At 34.5% G+C, this 14,171-nt stretch overlaps 1 non-coding gene across 1 annotated transcript; it reads left to right on the top strand.

Moving 5' to 3' along the window:
* The first annotated feature begins 13,190 nt into the window (after nucleotides 1-13,190).
* On the top strand, nucleotides 13,191-13,297 carry LOC139869598 (small nucleolar RNA R71). The gene has a single exon (XR_011766201.1). It is a non-coding gene; the product is annotated as a small nucleolar RNA R71 (small nucleolar RNA).
* The last annotated feature ends 874 nt before the right edge of the window (nucleotides 13,298-14,171 follow it).

Genomic DNA, 14,171 nt, shown 5'->3' with positions numbered 1-14,171 from the left:
CACCCTCCACTACCCACCACCACCAACCACCACCAACAACCAGCACCAACACCACCCACCACCACACACCACCACCATCACCACCCACCATCAATCACCACCACTACCCACCACTCATCACCATCGCACATCAACCACGACTAACCACCACCTACCACCACCAACCACCACCACCAACTACCACTCATCACCATCGCCCACCAACCACGACTAACCACCACCTACCATCATCAACCATCACCACCACCCACCACCACCACCAACCACCACTTCCACCATCAACCACCAACCACCACAACCACCACCACTACCAACCACCCACCACCACCACCACCACCCACCTCTAACCAACACCACCCACCACCACCACCACCCACCACCACCACCCACACCACCACCACCCACCAACACCACCTACCACCACTAACCACCACTACCACTAACCACCATCACCCACCACCACCACCCACCACCCACACCACCACCACCCACCAACACCACCACCACCACCAACCGTTCATCACAAAATGTTTATGATGTTATGCGAGGTGTATATGAAATAGCTTTATTTTTACTAGGAAATACTATTAAATACGATACAATATTACACAAGATATTTATTTATTTATAGAATGGATATACTTAAACCTTGCTACAACACTTATAGGCAGTGTACCTAATCGTACAGTAGTGTAGTTTTTAGTAAGTCCGGTTCTTTCCACAGGGAATCTTTTAAACAAAGCTTAACGCTATATTAGTTTTAATTTATAAAAATACAAATATATATAAGTAATATTATTATTATAAAGGGGGGTTTTTACCGTTTAATGACCGGTTTGTCGATTTTTAAAACCTAATGTAAAATATTAAATAAATAAAAGACTTAATTTAAAGCGTAAAGTAAATAACGATAATGAAATTGCAATAAATAAAAGTGCGATGAAATAAAATTGAGATAATTAAAGAGTACGAAAATTAAAAGTGCAATTAAATACAATGACAATAATTAAAAGTACAATTAAATACAATAACAATAAATAAAAGTGCAATAATTAGAAGTGCAATTAAATATGAAAATAAAGGAATTATGCTTATTTAAACTTCCGTAATCATGATGTTTGACGTGTTGATTTTAGTTTATTCTCATGGGTTAATTGTTCTTTGTCCTGGATTATTCAATATGTCCGTCTGGTTTTTGTCCATAACAGTCCATCGGTCATAAATATAAAGTGCGAGTGTCCTCGTCAAACTATCCTTATACCCGAAGTTAAATATTCCAACTAATTGGGGACTTAAACTGTAACAAGGTTTTAATACGTTGTTTAATAATTACACCAGGATATCGACTGCGTGTAACCCAAGGTTTTAATACTTTGTTAACAATTACACCAAGTGTCCTTGTACATAATTTCACCCTTTTTTTAATAATTCTAGTGACTATTAATCCATTTCCGTGTCCGGTTAAATGAACGATTATTCGTACATATAAATATCCCGCCCATCGTGTCCGATCGAGTGTATATGGTTATTTATAGGTATGTCCAATTGTAAATCTTTATATTAAAATTAACAAACTATCATTTAGTTAAACAAATATAAAGCCCATTAATAGCCCATAGTCTAATTTCCACAAGTGTCGTTCTTTTGTCCAAATCCCAATTATGGTACAAAGCCCAATTACCCAAATTTAAATATTTAGCCCAACATCATGATTACTTCGCTATTAAATAAGCATAATAATAACTTAGCTACGAGATATTAAATTAAAAAGGTTGAACATAACTTACAATGATTAAAAATAGCGTAGCGTTACACGGACAGAATTTCGACTTACACCCTTACAATATTCGCTAACATACCCTTATTATTAGGATTTAAAATTAAAATTAAAATTAAAATTAAAATATAAATATATATATATATATATATATATTTTACGTATGATGAATGAGAAAAAGATGTGTAAAAATCGGCCGAATGCTCGGCCTTTTATAGGCCCATGTTTACTGTTTGACCTCCGCGAGTGCGGAGGTTTTTGCCTTTATAAGCTCCGCGAGTGCGGAGCAATGGAATCCAGCTCACACAAGTTTGGATCTTAGTCTGCCGACGGATTTTATTATATAAATATAATATAAATATATAATTTATATAATTAATTATATATTATATTATATTTATATACATAATTAATTTGTAATTTTTAGTCCGTTGCATCGAGCGTTGAGAGTTGACTCTGGTCCCAGTTCTGAATTTTCGAACGTCCTTTCGTATAATTTAATATCTTGTACTTTGCGTTTTGCGTCTTGTACTCTTGTAATTTTGAGACGTTTCTTATCAATAATTGGAACCACTTTGATTGTACTTTGTACTTTTGAGCTTTTTGGTCGTTTGCGTCTTCAATTCGTCGAATCTGTCTTTTGTCTTCACCTTTTATTATTTAAACAAATATTACTGGTAAATAGGACAACTGCAACTAAAAGCTTGTCTTTCTTGAGGGATAATGCTATGAAATATATGTTCGTTTTTAGCATTATCAAATATTCCCACACTTGATCGTTGCTTGTCCTCAAGCAATATAGTCTTGAAATATACTAGAATCACTTCTTTATTCTTCACACTTTGTACATCAGTGATTTTTATACGGCGGTATAAACAATGATAGTAACATTGTGGTTTACAGTCCCACATAACTATAAAAATTTAGATCCTTTAAGGAAATTGGATCTTTATGAAAACATTTGATCTTTTGAAAATTCAATCTAGCTTTTACCCTAGATAAGTTTTCCAGAATAACCCTTCACCGGTGTTTGCAAATTCTTTTTGTGGGTTTCGTGGGTTTCAGATTTGAAAATTTTAGCTCAAAACTTGTGGTTTTGTGTCACCCACTTGCTAACCTTGTATTGGGAAAGCAACACGTCCAGTTTACTTGCTCCGTATATTACCTTTCGGTAAACTACCGTCCGGTTGTAAAGGAAAGCGTTGAACAAGCAACAGTTAAGGCAATGTCCCCTGACATGCTTTTAATTATGGTCTATAACGTGTCGGACGCAATTACTATCCTTTGTAGGAGCAATAGTAAAGCTCACCCTTATAATTTTCCGGTCTGGCACAAGGTCCTGTCTTTGACCATGATATGCAACCACCGTTCTTACGGTTGTCACCCGATTTGGTTCAGGTGACCTAATGAATTCCAGGTGAATTCCTAGGATTTTACGTTCAATGGTAATGAACGCATTGAAAATGGGTTTTCAGAAAACAAATCGGTTTGTAATTTTGATCAAAATATTTTCTCGTTCAAGCTCGAGTTTAGATATCATCGAATTTCATGAGTTTGTAATTCTCAATCTTTAAAGTCAATCTCTAGGATTGAGTAATATCAGTCTTAAAAGCTGATTTTTGATCTTTAAGGAGATTATCCTTTCTGGGGGTCTGATTCATTAGTCTTATCCAGCTAATTTGCACGGCGTCCTCCCCATTTTACAAGACAGATCCTCTCATGGTTAGGATAAGTCTGACCACTTGGCGACCCTGTTTGATGCTGAGGTCCGTGGATTTCTTGCTGATTTTAGAGATGACTTTTCTAGATTTTTCGTCAATCCTACAGCTGGTCTGGACGACAACTTCATGACCTAAATCAAGAAGCGCGTTTCTTTTTCGGAAGACTTTACTTCCTTTTAATGATGGAATTGATTCATCGTGTAGATCTATCTATTCTTTCAAATATATTACAGTAAATCGGGTAAAACTTTTTAGATTAGTCCAAAGCAAAAGTATCTTCAGTTATTTGTACAAAAATATGTGATATATGTTTTAAATAACTTTGGTAAATTTTCCCACACTTGGCTTTTATTTTCTTTTATTTGCCTTTTTATTGTCCTCTATTCCATTTTAAATGAATTCTAACATTTTGGTTTGTTTCTCAATTTATGTCCTTTCCGAGGTAACAATAATTCCGGTGTTAACACCTAGTTTTATCGTTCATAAATATGTATAAACATGATTTTGAGTTCATTTAATTGAAAATTTTGAAAATTTTTACTAGAAGTGGGTAGTCAGTATATAAGACTAGGGCTGTTCTTTGTTATCAGAGAGCACTAGATTCTAATACAACTACTACGTTACTAGTATTTTTAATGGTAACCAAGTGTTTAAGTTAAAAATTTTAAAAATTCGAAAGAATTTAACCCCTTCCCACACTTAAGATCTTGCAATGCCCTCATTTGCAAGAAATCAGTAACAATTTAAATTATTGAGGGTGATTAGCGTAGAAAAATGATTAAATTTTACCAAAGTTTCCAAACATATTGGCGTTTGTTTGCTGAATGATAAATGACGCACATCATTTGTTCATTCCGTCTGTTGGTACATCACATTTGTTTTTCGTTTTGTCGTCAAAATTAATAGCTTTTGCTGAACTTAATGCCAGTCTTTGAAAATGCGCTGTTTTACCCTGTTTTGTACATGAGATAAACTACAAAAACATATATACATATTTTTGAAGTTGAGTTTTCACACCACATTCAAAAATTATTAAAATCTAATAAAGTTAGAAAATTATAAAAGCTATTATAATAATAAAATAAGAAATAAGAAATAAGAAAATTAAGAATTAGTAATATTATAATAAAATAAACAAAAATATAAAATAAGAAAATTACGGATGAGGAGGATGGTTCCAGTATGGGTCCCAAGCGTATCCATAGATGCTGTAAAATGCTTGGGCCGGGTCATATGTAGGATATGGTGGTCGGCTCTCTATAGTCCAAGGAGCAAATTTGGGCATAACGGTAGGAATGTAGTCTCTACCTACGTGTGTACAATGACTTATGATTTGGCTTTGATGATACTGCCAATCTTGAAATGCTTTTTGTCTAGCCATTTCATACTCGTGTCGAGCCATAAAAATTTGCATTTTCGTCATTGGATTACCCCCTCCCGGTTGACCTTGCTATTGATCTCTCTCAACCTGTGGATGCCTGCCATCATAACGTGCTGCCGCGTTGTTTCGTTTCTTTAAGACCTTAGCACCATGATAAAAACGCAAATCTATTCTATCGCGGGGTTCTGGTTCTGCCATTAATAATCCCCCCCGACTTCTATCCACACCGAGATATTCAGCAATTAAAGTAATAAATATACCACCTCCTATTATGCTACCACGCCTCATACCCCTAACCATAGTCAATAAATAATAACCCACATAAAAAGGTATACTTACAGCGCTATGTGGGTCTCGAATACACATGTGGTAAAACAAATCCTGTTCGTTTACCTTTTCCTTATTCTTACCTCGTTGTGTAATCGAATTGGCTAAAAACCTATGGATTACTCTTAATTCAGCTCTATCAATATCAAGATAAGAGTATAATCCCCCCTGGAATCGGCGATGGCTAGTCATCCTACTCCATACGTCATTTGTATCAAAATTCTCATCCACCCTCCTACCATAAACTATTAACCTCTGGCAATCATAAGATGCTAGCTCCTCGGGCGTATATATACTTAAAGCCCGAGCCATGTCTAGTAAGGACATATGGCGCATCTCCCCTCCTAATAAAAATCTAAGAAAACTACGATCGGTTAAAGTATCTACCCGATCATTTATTTCAATAGTACATAATAACTCTATACACCATTCTCTATACACAGGTCTACGCATGTTGAATAAACTTACCCAATCACTAAAAGTAGAATTACCATACCTTTGAGTAAGTAATTCCCTGATTGGCTCGGCCAATTCCACTACCTCTAATGGTGCCCAATCTATAACTCTGGGTACCTCAACATTATTAGACACAAGGTTGTGCAGGTTCTTTTGATATTTTGGATAGTCTATCCAATATCTTTCAAATCTCAAATTCAGATGTAAATCTGCCTCATGAATGTTTGAATATGAAACAATTGGGTGAGGCATATCTTGTCGGTATTGGTTATTAATTTCCTGTTGATCTGCATCTTCCGGAGGAGCATTGCGAGCCTGGGATGAAGATTCACCCCTTTCAGTCTGCAAAATATATCAAACACAATTTTTGTGCATCCAAATATGCAATAGTTTTAGCAAAATAATAAATATAAACAATTACAATGACATGTTTAATCTATATTAAACTCTATACACATTTTCAAAATATTAACAATTCTACACTTTTACAAATATACTTTTACAAAAATGTATACAAAGTTCCTTAGCATTTATCTTTTAAAACATGTCAAAAATAATCATTATAACAATTAAATAAGTTCCTCATGGCATTCATATCAATTAAATCAAGTTCATGTAATTTTGGTTCAAAAAGTCCACTTTAATCTTCATAAATCATGTTTAGGATCAAAGTTTTGATCATTTAGCAACCTAAACATGTTTCACTACTCAATTTAGTATAAACTAACAACAAAATTCGGTCATAACCTGTTTATATCAAAAAGTCCTAATTTTGCTTAAGAACACAAACCCTAGATTATTCAAAAATTGAAGTTTAAAGCTTCTAATCATGTTAAATAGCATCAATCTTGGTTATACAAGCATAATACACAAACAATTGAAGCATTATTACACTAGAAAGCATCAAAATCGAATTATGTATGAAATTGTTCAAGAACACTAAAATTCGGATTAAATGGTGTTTAGATGTAGAAAGTTACCGAATTTCTTGTGTAATTCCTTGATAATAGTCTCCTCATTGCGATTTTATGAAAGATTTGATGAAAAATGATGAAAAATGGCGAATTTGTGATGATTTTTCGTGGGTTTTTCGGGTGAAAATATGTGTGTGTGTGTTTGGAACTGGTCTGTTCGACCAGATAACCCATTTGGGTTTTGTGACCTCCGCGAGTGCGGTGGTGGGCCCATTTAAACCTCCGCGAGTCGCGGTGGTTTTTTTTTTTATTTTATAAAAAACCTTATAACTTTATAAAACATAAAATTAATTTAAAAATTAAAATTTTGTTTCTTTTTAGGATGAGGGAGTTTCGGATCGATGTCCTAGTCCGTCCCTCGACAAAATTTTAAAATTTGTCAATTCAAAGCGCGGTTTTTAAAAGCAAAGATTTTTGAGTTTTTTTTTAATGTTTTTGGCATACTTTAATTTAATAAGATTAAAAATAATGATAATAAAAGTTCTCGTCCCTTCCTCGGGTAAAGCAATTTCGGTTTAACGACCTAGTCTTCAACTTACGACGAATTTTAAAAATCATATTTTTAACTTAGCGAAATAAAGTAAATTTTTGTTTTTAAATTCACACCAAACTTAAATTTAAAATGCATAAAATTGAAAATTCATATTAATAATTAAAAATTCACACCAAACTTATATTATATTTTTGTTTTTATACATACAAACTTATATTAAAAATATTAAAATTTTCAAATATTTACAAACTTAAATATATTGATTTTAAAAAAAATTCACAATATTAATTTAATATTTATATATTAATTTTAAAAACATGGTAAAAATAAAATTAAAAATCTTTTTGGCTTTTATCCCACTTTAATCAATCAAATATTATCAAAAATATGCGCCCCTCTTTTCGGTAAAGTAATTTCGGTTCCATGACCTAATTTAACTCATGACGAATTTTTGAAATATTTTTGGTTGATTGATTAAAGATATTTATACCTTAAAAATAAACGTTAAATTTCGCAGTGATGTAATAAATTTTTGTATGATATCAATAATTTCGGTCGCAAGACCTAATTTTATCGAATACCAATTTAATACTTTATAGCGAACAAATTAGCGTTTATTATCAAAAGGTTAAAATAAAAATAAAAATAAAAATTGTACAAACTTACCTGTGAAATATATTTCTTAGTGATATGCTCTAGCCCATTCATAAGATAGTCGGACTAATTGATTTTCCATGGCTACATAGGCGTAACCTCGAGCATTTATCGATTTTTCTTCTAAACATATGAACGGTCCGTCTCTGCATAAAGTAACAAATTCGGTGTTTGAATAGGTTTGATTATTTGAACATTTACCTTCGTGTGACCATTTTCCGCATTTGTGACATCTTTCAAGGTGCCGTGCTCTTCTTTTCGCTGCGGATTTTGATTTTCCTTTACCAAATTATAACTTATTATTTTCGCATCTGGATTCTTTTCTTACTCCGTCCAATTTTTCTCTGATTAATGATACTATTTCACTTGGAAGTGTGTCATTATTACGTTTAGTGATCAAAGCGTGTAGCATTAGACTATGGTTTAATTCACAGGAAGTCTTCATCTCGTAAAACCTAAAAAAAATAAAAATTCAGAATGGGGGGAGAAGACTAGTTCTTCAGGGTCTGCTAGGGAAAGACCATTCGGGTTCCATTTTCGAGAACTACACGAAAACGGAAAATCTAACTCTAACAGAAATACATATTATCCTTAAAATACTTGATTCTCCCCACACTTAGTTAGCTGTGGTGTCGAAATTGTGATTAACTTCGTTGTCGACTTCCATCGGACTATCTATGTAATGTTTAACTCTGTGACCATTAACCTTAAATTCAATTCCATTTGAATTTATTAATTCTATTGTTCCGTACGGGAAAACTCTTTTGACTATGAATGGTCCAGACCATCTTGATTTCAATTTTCCAGGAAATAGCTTGAATCGTGAATTGAAAAGAAGAACTCTGTCTCCTTCTTTAAATTCTTTTGAACTTCCGATTCTTTTATCATGCCATTTCTTCGTTCTTTCTTTATAGATTAACGAATTTTCGTATACTTCATGTCTTAATTCTTCTAATTCGTTTAATTGACTTAACCGTAGACGTCCCGCTTCATGTAAATCAAGATTACATATCTTCAAAGCCCAAAATGCTTTGTGTTCAATTTCTACTGGAAGATGACATGCTTTTCCGTAAACGAGTTTAAAAGGTGTGGTACCAATTGGAGTTTTGTAGGCTGTTCTAAAAGCCCAGAGTGCATCCTCCAATTTAATGGACCATTCCTTCGAATTTTATCCTACGGTTTTCTCTAGAATACGTTTTAAAGCTCGGTTGGTATTTTCAACTTGTCCACTTGTCTGTGGATGATAAGCAGTGGAGATTTTATGAGTTACTCCATATCTTTTGAGAACTTTCTCAAGTTGATTATTACAGAAATGAGTACCCCGATCACTTATTAAAGCTTTCGGTGTTCCAAACCTTGCAAAAAGACATTTTAAAAAGTTGACTACAACTCGTGCATCGTTAGTTGGGAGAGCTTGTGCTTCCGCCCATTTAGATACATAATCAATGGCTACGAGAATATATAGATTATTATGATATTTTGGAAATGGACCCATAAAGTCAATACCCCAAATGTCAAATACTTCACATACTTGAATGATATTTTGTGGCATTTCATCACGTTGACTTATTTTTCCGGCCCTTTGACAAGCATCACAGGATTTGCAAAGAAGGTGTGCGTCTTTGTAAATTGTAGGCCAATAGAATCCAGCATCGTAAACTTTTTTTGCTGTGAGCTGAGGCCCATAATGCCCTCCTGTTGGTCCTGTGTGACAATGGTTTAAAATTTTACTAGCTTCATCTCCGAATACACATCGGCGTATTATTCCATCGGGACAACTTTTAAACAAATGTGGATCTTCCCAGAAATAGTGTTTTATATCACTAAAGAATTTCTTTCGTTTTTGGTACGACAATCCTTTTTCAAGGAATTCACATACTAAATAGTTTGCATAGTCTGCAAACCATGGAATTTTATTATAATCTATCTTCAATAGATATTCATCAGGAAAGTTGTCTTGTATGGCCGATTCATTTAGAACTTCTAATTCTGGATTTTCAAGACGAGAAAGATGATCAGCGGCGAGATTTTCTGCTCCTCTTTTATCTCGGATTTCAATATCAAACTCTTGTAAGAGTAAGATCTAACGGATTAATCGTGGTTTAGCATCTTGTTTCGAAAATAGGTATCTAAGAGCAGAATGGTCGGTATAGACCACCGTTTTAGCTAGAACGAGATATGAACGAAATTTGTCAAAAGCAAAGACAATAGCATTGAGTTCTTTTTCAGTAGTTGTGTAATTTGTTTGTGCTCCTTGTAACGTCTTACTAGCATAATATATAGGTTGAAATCGTTTTCCAATCCTTTGTCCTAAAACGGCTCCCATTGCAAAATCACTTGCATCGCACATAAGTTCAAACGGTAAATTCCAATTTGGAGTTATCATAATCGGCGCATTAGTGAGTTTTTCTTTAAGTATATTAAAAGATTTGATGCATTCATCTGAAAAGATGAATGGAACATCCTTTTCTAGGAGTTTATTCATAGGAGTGGCAATTTTAGAAAAATCTTTTATGAAACGTCGGTAAAAACTGGCATGCCCTAGAAAACTCCTAACTTCTCTAACATTGGTGGGATGTGAATTTTAGCAATTACATCTACTTTAGCTCTATCCACTTCAATTCCTTCCTTTGAAATTTTATGACCAAGAACGATGCCTTCTTTAACCATGAAATGGCATTTTTCCCAATTAAGAACTAGATTTGATTGTTCACATCTAATAAGCATTCGTTCAAGATTAACTAGACATGATTCAAATGTATCACCGAAGACTGAAAAGTCATCCATGAAAACTTCCATGCATTCTTCTATCATGTCGTGAAAAATCGCCATCATGCAACTTTGAAAGGTTGCAGGGGCGTTGCAAAGTCCAAATGGCATGCGTTTGTAAGCAAAAGTACCATAAGGGCACGTGAACGTGGTTTTTTATTGGTCTTCGGGTGCTATTGGAATTTGAAAATATCCGGAAAAACCATCAAGAAAACAATAGTAACTATTTTCGGCTAATCTTTCCAACATTTGATCAATAAAAGGTAAGGGAAAGTGATCTTTTCTGGTGGCATCATTTAATTTTCTATAATCAATACATACACGCCATCCTGTTACAGTCCTAGTAGAAATAAGCTCATTTTTCTCATTTGTGATGACAGTCATGCCACCCTTCTTAGGCACGCATTGAACTGGGCTTACCTATGGACTATCAGAAATTGGATAAATTAAACCTGCATCTAGCAGTTTAATAATTTCTTTCTTAACAACATCTTGCATATTAGGATTTAGTCTTCGTTGGCGTTGCACATACGTTTTATGACCTTCTTCCATAAGGATTTTATGTGTACAATACGAAGGACTTATTCCTTTAATATCATGAATCTTCCATGCAATAGCTGGTTTATGAGCTTTCAACACAGAAATGAGTTGAGATTTTTCATTTTCAGTAAGAGAAGACGATATTATTACAGGTAATTCAGATTCACCATGTAAATAAGCGTATTCCAAATGGTTTGGAAGTGGCTTTAACTCTAATTTCGGTGGTTCTTCTATCGATGATTTATATCGATATCTGTCTTCTTCTTTTAGCATTTGAATTTCTTCTGTTGTTGGTTCATATCCATTAGCCATAAGTGTAGCTAACATTTCAGTTTCATCAATTGGTTCATTACCTTCTCCTAAAGAACATTCTCATGTTCCTTGTAATTCTGGAAATTCTTCTAACAATTCTGCATGTGATTCTATAGTTTGAATATAATAGCATGTATCATCTGCAGATTGCGGTTGTTGCATTGCTCTATCAACTAAAAAGGTAACACTCTCGTCCTCTATACTTAGGGTCAGTTTCTTACCAAACACGTCTATCATTGCTTTAGCCGTGTTTAAGAATGGTCTTCCTAATATGAGAGGAACTTGAGAATCTTCTTCCATGTCCAGAACAACAAAATCTACTGGAAATACTAAAGTACCAACTTTAACTAGCATGTTCTCCATTATCCCTCTAGGATATTTTATTGATCTATCTGCTAGTTGTATGCTTATTCGTATTGGTTTCAATTCTCCAAGGTCTAGTTTAGCGTATAGTGAATACGGCATTAAATTTATACTAGCACCTAAGTCTGCCAATGCTTCTATTGAACTAAGACTACCCAGAAAACATGGAATTGTGAAACTTCCTGGATCTGATAATTTTTCTGGTATCTTATTCAACAGTACTGCAGAAAAATTTGCATTCATAGTAACAGCCGAGAGTTCTTCCATTTTATTTCTATTTGAGATCAGATCTTTCAGAAATTTAGCATATCTAGGCATTCCTGAAATCACATCAATGAAAGGAAGATTTACATTTATCTGTTTAAACATATCCAAGAATTTGGATTGCTCGGCTTCAAGTCTCTCTTTTCTCATTTTACTTGGGTAAGGAAGTGGTGGTTGGTATGGTTTTACATAAGGTTTTACCTTAACTGTGTTATCTTCATTAACCTTTTCAACTACCGGTTCTTTTTCCTTATCTTGTTCAGGTTGTGGTTCTTGTGGAGTAGGAATAGCTTCATCAGAAATTACAGGTATTTCAGGTGGTTTAAGTGTAATACCACTTCTTGTGGTAATGGCTTTAGCTGTTTCAGTCCGGGGGTTATCATTTGTATCACTAGGTAGACTTCCCGGTTTTCTTTCACCTATTAACCTTGCTAGGTTACTTACTTCTTGTTCCAGATTTTGAATAGAAGCTTGTTGATTTCTAAAAGCTTGAGCATTTTGTTCATTGGTTTGTTTCTGAGATGTAATAAACTGAGTTTGAGATTCAACTAGCTTCGTCATCATATCTTCTAAATTCGGCTTTTTATCATCGGTTTGTGGTGGTTTGTTTTGAAAATTAGGTCTTTGCTGATTGTAAGTATTATTGGATACTTGTTGATTGCTAGGACCTTGTTGGTTGTTGTATGGAACATTTCGATTATAATTCTGGTTTTGGTTGTAAATCGGTCTTGGCGGTTGATAATTATTCTGATAATTATTTCCAGGCTTTTGGTTTATGTATGAAACATTTTCTCTTTGTTCCATTGTTAGTTCAATACTGAAACAATCTTTTGTCAAATGTGGTCCTCCACACTGTTCACAACTAATTCGTATTGAGTGTATATCCTTAGTCATCTTTTCCATTCGTCTCTCAACATCAACTATCTTTACGGAAATAGAATCTAAGTCATGGCTAGAATCGGCTCTAGCTGCTTTAGATGATCTAATGATATCTTTTTCTTGGTGCCACTCATGTGAGTGGGAAGCAGTGTTATCAATAATTTTGTAAGCGTCAGTTTCTGTTTTCTTCATAATGGAACCACCAGCTGCTATGTCTATGTCTTTCCTTGTAGTGATGTCGCATCCTTGGTAGAATATTTGTACTATTTGAGAAGTGTCTAAACCATGTTGCGGACATCCTCTTAATAACTTACTAAATCTTGTCCATGCCTCATATAGAGTTTCATTTGGCTTTTGTGTGAACGTAACAATTTCTCCTTGAAGTCTCACGGCTTTGGATGCCGGAAAGAATTGTTTAAGAAATTTTTCAACTAAAACGTCCCATGTATCAATCGCCCCTTCAGATAACGATTCCAACCAATCTTTGGCTTCTCCCTTTAAAGTCCAGGGAAATAACATGAGATATATCTGTTCATCCTCAACTTCTCGGATTTTAAATAAAGTACAGATCCTATTGAAGGTACGAAGATGTTCATTTGGATCTTCCTTCGGTGCACCACTAAATTGGCATTGATTAGTCACCATATGTAGAATTTGTCCTTTGATTTCATAATCTGGCGCATTAATGTCTGAATGAGTGATTGCGTGACCTTGGCCAGTGCGTTCAGCTCTCATTCGGTCTTCCATACTTAAAGGTTCCAGATTTTCCATGATTGAATTTGTTGAATCTGAATAACTAGAGGATTCTGATTTAATGGTTCGTTCCTCAACAATCTCTGTTTGAATGATTGGTGGTTCCGGAGGAAAAATTAATGGTTCAGGATCTATAAATTGTCCCTGAATATTCTCCGGATTCTCAATTGTGAGGTCGGGTTCAAAAAATGGATTATCGGAAATTTGAATTGGAGTACTTGGTCGACTGGATGACGATTCTAAAGAAAAATCAACGGCAACAATATTTGCTAGATGTCTTGATCGAGTTACCAGTGGTGAACGTACAAAAGGTGGTGAACGTTTTGCTCGGTGCATTCACTGAATATCCTATTAGTTTTAAAAAAGAAAGAAAAAATATATAAGTTATCCAATTAATAGACTTTTCTGATTTTGCCCACGTTTCGAATATCCAAAAGATGCAGCAGAGGGGCAGGATTCGTTTGGTCTCAATATAATTGAGTACTGTTTGGCTCCAATAACTCTGTCC

This window comes from Rutidosis leptorrhynchoides, chromosome 9 (assembly GCF_046630445.1).
Source record: "Rutidosis leptorrhynchoides isolate AG116_Rl617_1_P2 chromosome 9, CSIRO_AGI_Rlap_v1, whole genome shotgun sequence".
NCBI lineage: Eukaryota > Viridiplantae > Streptophyta > Magnoliopsida > Asterales > Asteraceae > Rutidosis > Rutidosis leptorrhynchoides.
This window is presented reverse-complemented; position numbering and strand designations above follow the sequence as displayed.